Source organism: Monodelphis domestica, chromosome 4, assembly GCF_027887165.1.
Source record: "Monodelphis domestica isolate mMonDom1 chromosome 4, mMonDom1.pri, whole genome shotgun sequence".
NCBI lineage: Eukaryota > Metazoa > Chordata > Mammalia > Didelphimorphia > Didelphidae > Monodelphis > Monodelphis domestica.
The window spans coordinates 49,317,568-49,325,819 of NC_077230.1; the positions used below are offsets into that span (position 1 = coordinate 49,317,568).

The window sequence follows — 8,252 nt, forward strand, 5'->3', positions numbered from 1 at the left end:
TTCAAATTCATTTTAATATAAACAGTTTGATCTTATTGAATATTTTAAATTTTCTTTTCCCTTTTTTACCTTTTTCTCATTCTCTTATGTAATGTATCTGAACATCAAATTTTCTTTTGAGGTCTGCTCTTTTGATTAGGAATTCTTGAAAACTTATGTTTTATTAACAACCATTCCCACAAGGGGATATGCTCAATTTTGCAGTTTAATTGATTTTTGGTTGTAATCCTTATTCCTCTGCTCTCCAGACTATGATTTTCCAAACCTAAAAGCTACTAAGTCCCATACAATCCTAACTATGAATCTACGAGATTTAAATTGTTTATTTATATATGCTTATATTTTTTCTCCTTGGCCTTAGAACTTTTGAATTTGGCTATAATATTCCTGGGACTGGTCATTTGGAGACTTATTTCATTAGGTGATTGTTGTATTCTTTTGATTTCTATTTTGCCATCTTGTTAAATAATATCAGAGCAGTTTTCCTTGATAATTCATTGTAATATGTCTAGGCTTACATTTTTTTTAGCATCAGGTAGTCAAATAATTCTTAAATTGTCTTTTCTAGGTCTATTTTCCAGGTCATTTGTTTTCAATGAGAGATAGCATATTTTCTTCTTTTTTTTTGAAGTTTTTATTTTGTTTTATTATTTTTTGATCCCTTGTGAAGTCATTAGCTTCTACTTGTACAAGTATAATTTTAGGAAATTATTTTCTTCATTGATAGTTTGAATATCCTTTTCCATTTTTCCACTTCTACAGTTTAAGAGACTTTTCTTCATTGTATTCTTGTACTTCCCCCCCCCCATTTATCCAATTATCTTTATTACTTTCACTTCTCTTCCACATTTTTTTCTCCACCTCCAACTTAATTTTAAAATCCTTTTTGAACTTTTCCAGAGCCCAAAACCAATTCATATTTTTCTTTGATATTTTGCTTATACCTGCTTAACTTTCATCATCTCTTCTTAGTTTATGTCTTACTATTCATTTTCTCTACAAAATTTTTCTATAATATTTTTTGGTGGTTGCTTTTTTTCTTGACATAAACTTTTCTCTTAATGGTAGGCTCTGTTCTCATTTCTTAAACTTCAGGTTTTCCTTGTGGCTACCCTTAACTCTATTTCTGGGTTTCTGCAAGTGTCAATTCTTCCATAGTTATATGATGAACTATGGGTTATGAGCTCTAAAAGCCTCGTCCCACTGCTGAGTCAGTAACCTCCTGGGGCTGCTGATATTTGACCTAGCTTAGAACACCATGAGCTAACCCTGTGCTGGGGCTCTGGGTTTTTAGCCTCATCCTTGGGCAGGGGCATTGGACCTCACTCTAAGCTTTATCAGGTCAGGTACCCTGTGGACTGCCTTACCCTCAGTCTCATAACCTAGACTTGAGTTTAGCTAGGGCTTCTGGGTCATACTCTAGGCTTACCCAGACCAGGACTACTGGGCTGACTGCCTTACACTGGGATTCAGGACCTCAGTGCAAGCTTCAGAGATGACTCTGGACTTCCTCTTGGGCTCCTGACCACTAAGCACTTAGCTTATTACCTTGTATTGGAACTTGTGGCCTCAGTTTGTGCTTGAACAGAGCCTCGTTCCAGGCCTGCATCAGCCAAGGACACCGTGGACTGCCCTGGGCTTGGGATCTTACTGCAGGCTTGGTCTAAGGCTTGGAACTTCAAAGATTGTGTGTTGAATTGCAGTGCTGGTGACTTAGGCAGTGTCTCAGGGTCACAAAGTTGTCTTGGGCCGAGTTTCAGACCCTAAACTATAGTTGTGGCATGGGAAGGGCTCATTATTTGCCTGCAACAGTACTCCTTGATGGTGCCTGATTGTCCCCTCTCCTGTGAACCCTCTTTGACTACATTTCAAGTTGTTTTCTATAGGAAAGATGCCTCATTCCATTCCCTTGTTGGTTCTGCAACTCCAATATTAATTTCAAAGTTTTATTTTAAGATTATTTGGGGAAGATTTGAGTATTTTGACCTTTTCCTGCTTCTCCTCTATCTTATTGGCTCTGCCCTCAGTTTCCAAACTGAAGTTCTATTTTAATAGTTGGTTTGAGAAGAGTGTCAGAGAGGTTCAAGTTTTCCATACTTCTATTCTGCCATGTTTTTTTTTTACCCATTGACCTTGTTTTTAAATTTTGAAAAATGATATTAATTATATTTTAATATTACTTATATCCTATTTTACTTTATGCATTTAAAAATATTCTGAGAAGAGATCCACAAGTGTCATCATGTATGTCTTTTACTCAATAAAATTTCAGAACCTTTGCTCTCTGTTTTCACCAAACATTGGAATGTACTTTTCATTTACCTGCAATGGTAACCATAGTTTTCATTTTTCATAATAATCAGCTATTCCAGATTATTGGCACTTCCTAGTACTATATCCCTCATCTGAATTTGAAAGTAGGTTTTTCTTATCCTTTCTTATGGCTTTCACATATAATTTTCTGTTATGCCTGCATCATACCCCCCCCCTTTGATCAAGCATCTATCTGTAATAAATGTACTAGCCTACAAAAGAAATAAAATTGGATAGGCCACAAAGTTTATCAGTTTGAATATAGAGATAGACAATGATCTTGGACCCATGATTTTTTTGGTATTGGCATCTCCTGGTTGAGAAAAGACACTGTACCAGATCAGATTTTTTTCTGTCCTGAAATTTGTTGTCAGAAAGAGTTGTTTAGATCACTCAGCATATGTGTCATAAGTAGAACTTGATCCTATATTTTTTCTGGCTTTGAATCTGATTCTTTATCCACTATGCTATGTGACCTCTCATAGTAATAATATGAATAATAGAAACTTAATGAATGCCTATTTAATTAAAATTATTCCATTTCTGCCATGAAGAAACACCATTTTTGAGAGTGAGTAAAGGACATTAATTATTGTTGTATCTCCTACAAAAGGCAATGTGGTGCCTTCCCTATGCAAATATTTATTGTACTGAACTGGTTTTGATCCTGAGATGGCTCTTATACTTAGTGAAGTTAACTATTATTGTTATTTTTCTTCTTTGTGAATACATAGTTCTATATATTGCTGAATATTTGATGAAGTTGAAATTGAAAATCCTAGATTTTCACATATTTTTACTCAGTGTGATTCCCCAAGCAGTAGATAGTAGCATTATTCTTAGATACTTCTTATTCTGAGAAGGAATGTGACATTTACATTCATCAGAAAAATCATATATTTTTTTAATATCAACTTCAACTAACAAACCATAAGGGTTAGTTACTTGTGAGAGAATTCAGTGCCATCCATCATTCTGGAATAGAACTATGTGTCCATGTTGGCAGATCCTTATGTAGTCGATACACACTACTTCCAAGGAAGGACACCTATCTCATTTCCCATATGAGATAGTTCCATGAAGAGTGAGGAAAGGAGATAGTGAGGTTCAAACTACGTAAAGTAAACAAAAGTCAAATTACCTAAAAGAAACATGAAAAATTGTCATTTTCACAGTCAATTGTTTATAGTATTTCTTTTTTTTTTTGGCTGAGTATTAACTTTTATTGAAATTGGCTCAAAAGGTTTTATAGATAACATTTATATTTCATTTTTCATTACAAAAGCATGATTTATCACAAGATTTACATGATATGGTTGAGAGCTGAGTTAATATAGTAACAATCCCAGATACTTGGCAGGTTCACAAAATGTGTGTTGGTTGGTGAGATACAAAATTTCCAACCATTACATTATTTTCTATTTTTATTCTTCTGAACAGAGGTGTCCTAAATTTCTTTATTATTCTTCAACTTTGAAGGGTGCTACAGGATTAAATAACAGTCTTTCTTTCTTTGTTTGCTTGTATTTTACCAAAGTTGGATTCAAACTCTTTTTTGGTTTCATTTAAGTTGTCAAGATTTCCATTCTTGATACTATATCCCAAAGCATTTAGTTTTCTAAATCTGTATTGTACAATTTGTGGTGTTAATTCAAGTACTATTGGTGTTTCTGTTATTTGAGATAAAGAAATTCCTTTGTTCAATAGACCTTGAATCCACTCCTCTAGAATTGGAGCAGTGTAGTACAAGAGGGCAGGGCATTTTAAAATCAGCTCCTTCAGGTCCTGATCAGTACACTGAAATGCATTCTTAGAGAACAAGATGCTTTCTTGTACACTAGTAAGGGAAAGTCAAAAAAGAAATCCTTTGAGTTTGGAAAGAAGTTGGAGAACTTCAAAGTCTATGAATCCTTGATTCTGGAGAAATTCTAATGTTTTCTTTATGGGAGTAGGTGAAATTAACAAAATAAATGGTTCTTGACTCAACAATTTTAGCAGTCAAACTTTCATGTTGGCTTGGGAGCCCCCTAAATTCAAGTAACTTTCCTGTAGCATCTTGATCATTTGTTTATTATTCTCCATAGAATTACCAAAAAAAAAAAAAAGAGGTGCAGTTGTCAAGAACCTACTAATGATCACATTATTGAGTCCTAATTCTTGAAAAAATGTAATATTAAGCCTTTGATTCTCCTGGTCTTTAATAGTAACGAAAGAATTTGGAAATTGTTCTATTGATGCTATAAAGTATTTCTTTTAGAACATATTGTGAGTGTAATTACGTATTTGTAGGTTTATGTTTTCAAGAGAGGAGAGTAGGAGAAGGTAGGCTCTACCAGGAGAGGATGTAAAGTAAAATGCATGGTTAAAACATATTTTTTTGTTCACTCTTCTCTTGTTTCTCCTTCTACATAGAGTTAAGGGAATGAGTTCCTTTAAGTATGTGCATAACCATGGAAGAATATGATCTCATTCTTCTGTTGTTAACTATACCTTTCAAAATTTAAAAATGCTGTTTTGTTCCCTTGGATAGGTTTCCACATATTATTTTACAAATATTTTAAAGCAAATGTAGAATAAATCAATTTATCAAGAAATATGATTAAAATAGTTTATATGGCACTGTACCCTAAGGATACAAATTTTTTAAATTTTTAAAAATGTCTTACTTTTTAAAAAGCCTATCTTCTACTGTGAGATACACAAAATATGTTCACAAATAAAGAAGTTTGTAGCATATAGAAAATGGAACAAAGTAATTTTGTAGGGGGTAAGACATTAATAAGTGGATATATGATTTGGCCCTTGAAGGATTCTAAGATAGGTTAATATGTAAGGAGGGAAATTGGTGCAAGGTAGAACTCTTATGCACAATGAGTCAGGAGGTTGAATGTTATATGCATGGAACAGAAAATAGCTCTGTTTTACTAAAAAAATTGTATGAATAAGAGTAATAAATAATCAACTATGAAAATAGGCTAGAACTCAATTGTAATGGTTTAAAAAATTAGAAATTTGATGTTTTATATTATAGTCAACAGGGAGTCTTTGAAGTTTATTGAGATGGAGATTAAACTATTATGACCATTTTTGGTATATCATTTTTCTGACTGCATGAAGGATTGATTGAAAATTTCACAAATATTGTTGATTCATGAATACCAATTAGAATACTATCAAGAAGAAAGGTGGTGACTATCTCAATGCTCAGTGTCCTCACTGAGAAGATAAGCAATTTGATATATGTAACACATGTGCAGTCATATAAACATACTTCCATCATGTTGTAAAAGAAAACACAGGCCAAAAAGGAAAAGAAAGATAAAAAAGGAAGTTTCATACTGTGTTCAGATTTTATCAACTCTTTCTCTAGAGGTGGATAATATTTTTAATCATGTGGTTGGGAATTGTCTTAGATTATTATATGACTGAGAATATCTAAATCCTTTACATATGATCTTTGTAAAATAGTATTGTTACTGTGTGCAAAGTGCTCCTAGTTCTGTTCACTTAAGTTTAAATTAGTTAATGTAAGTCTCTCTAGGGTTTGTTTGTTTTTGTTTTTGTTTTGTTTTTTTCTAAAATCAACTTGCTCACCATGTCTTATGGCGCAATAATATTCCATCACAATCAAAGATGAGAACTTGTTTAGTCATTCCCCAACTGATGGGAATGACCTCAATTCTGAATTCTTTAACAATGTAAAAAGATCTGAAAAAAAATATTTTTGTACATAAAAGCCCTTTTCTTTTTTATTTCTTTGGAATATAGACCTAGTGGTATTGCTGAGTCAAAGATATGCATAGTCCTTTGGACATAGTTCCAAATTATTCTCCAGAATACTTGGATCATTTTATAACTCCACCAACAGTTGCATCCATATCCCAATTTTCCTAATTTAATTCTATAATTTTTCATTTTTCTCTTGTCTTATAAGCCAATCTGATTCTTATAAGATGTTACCTCAAATTGGTTTTAATACATATCTGTCTAATGAATAGTGATTTAGAGAAAGTTTTAATATGGTAGTTGATAGTTTTGATTTCTTCAACTGAAATATTTTTTCATATCCTTTGACCACATCAATTTAGCAACAAAATTTTTAAAAATAAATTTGATTCAATTCTCTCTATATTTGAGAAATTGGGCATACATTATAGAAACTTGTAAATATTTTCCCATTTTTTCTATCTTTTTTAATTGATTTATGTGAAATCTTTTAATGGGATATAATTAAAATTATCCATTTTATATCATATTTTTTCTTGTTCATAATGAATTCTTTCCTTATCCATACATCTGAGTTATAAACTATTCTGTACTCCCCTGATTTGCTTGTGGGATTACCTTTTATGCCTAAGTCACATAATACACTCACTATTTACTTCCATTTCATGAGTGAATTCATTCCATCCATATTCACACATATTATTACTAACTCTATATTTTCACCCATCTAATCCCCCACCATTTTATCATTCTTTCTCACCTATCTCTGTCTCTATTTGTCTCTCTTTTTACCCAGTTTCTCCTCCAAAGTATTTTGCTTTTGATTACTCCCTTCCCCAATCTATTCTCCCTTTTTGTCTAAGGGCTTCCAGTCTCAGTACTTTCCCAAAATTGCTCCCTCCTAAGTCACCAATGAACTCTAAATTGCCAAACACAATGATCTTTTTCTGTATCCTCCTTTTTCTCAACCTCTTTCTTCATTTTGACACAATTCATTAACTTCTTCTGCTTAATACTTCTTTTCTCTTAAGATTTCAGTATGTCATTGTGTTTGCTCTCCTCCTTATCTTACCTTCCCCCTCCCCCAGTTTTCTTTGCTAGATACTTATCAGAATTATGTCCTTTAACTGAAGGTGCCCCATGGAATTCAATTTCAGGACCTCTTCTCTTCTCCTTTTACACCAATTCATCTACTAATCATATCAGATCCCAATGACTTATTTATCATCTTTCTGCTATTGATTCTTAAATTTAACTATGCTAGTCTGTATCTGTTCAAATTCACTATTATATATTGAAATAGGTGAGTATACTTGATGGTTGATGTTGTTAATGGTGTAGTAACAAGGTTTAGTTGACTCCTTGGTATCCCACAGGGAAGGGGCCTGTGAGTCTCCTCATAGGATCAGTGTGCTGCTCAGACTCTCAGATATCAAAACAGGACAGGGTTTATTTTTAACAACAGTAAGATTGAGGGGAGGATTAAGGAATTAGGATACCCTAAGACTAAGGGTTCTAGCTAAATGCCCACCTCTACAATCCCTGCATGGGGATTTCTTCCATTTTCTTCCTTAAATCCCTACTCTCTCTGTCTAAAATTCATGACTGTGTAACTAGCTGATGCTATTAATCCTCCAAGATAACTTTTGGTAAGATTTAGTCTTTCAGTGAACCCTTTATAGTAGGGTTCAACCCTGTAAGGATTAGTCCTAAAATGGCTTCAGGCCTTCCCACCACAGATAGGTGTACTGATTTGCCAGCACAGATTTTCAGAGCAGCAGGGAACATTTTCTCAGTAGGCAGGAAACACTTGGATTTCAAAGAATGATGGATTTCCTCAGATAGAACACCAGAGTTGTTCAGGGATAGGAAACCGAAACCCCTCCTCAGCTCACAGAGGTAGGGATTGGGAGGAACTATCCAGCTCCAAATGGCCACAGCAACAGGAGGTTCATCCATTCCCCCTGTTCCAGAACACATACATGCAGTCAGGTCCACCACACTTATCTCTTTGCAAAATCCTCTGTTTCTTCTTTGCACCCTATTTCTCTCCTTCCCTCATTACAATATCCAATTTCATTTAAACAACTTTGAATGATATGACATGTAAACATTTTAAATTCAACATTCATAAAACTGAATTCACTATCTTTCCCACTAAACTTCCCCATCTCATTCTACCTTCCCTGTAACTCTAAAAGGTAACACTATTA

The 8,252-nt window shown here is 33.7% G+C and overlaps 1 pseudogene; it reads right to left on the bottom strand.

Moving 5' to 3' along the window:
- Nucleotides 1–2,829: 2,829 nt before the first annotated feature.
- LOC100619425 (transcription termination factor 2, mitochondrial-like) lies at nucleotides 2,830–7,998 on the bottom strand (annotated as a pseudogene).
- Nucleotides 7,999–8,252: the final 254 nt, after the last annotated feature.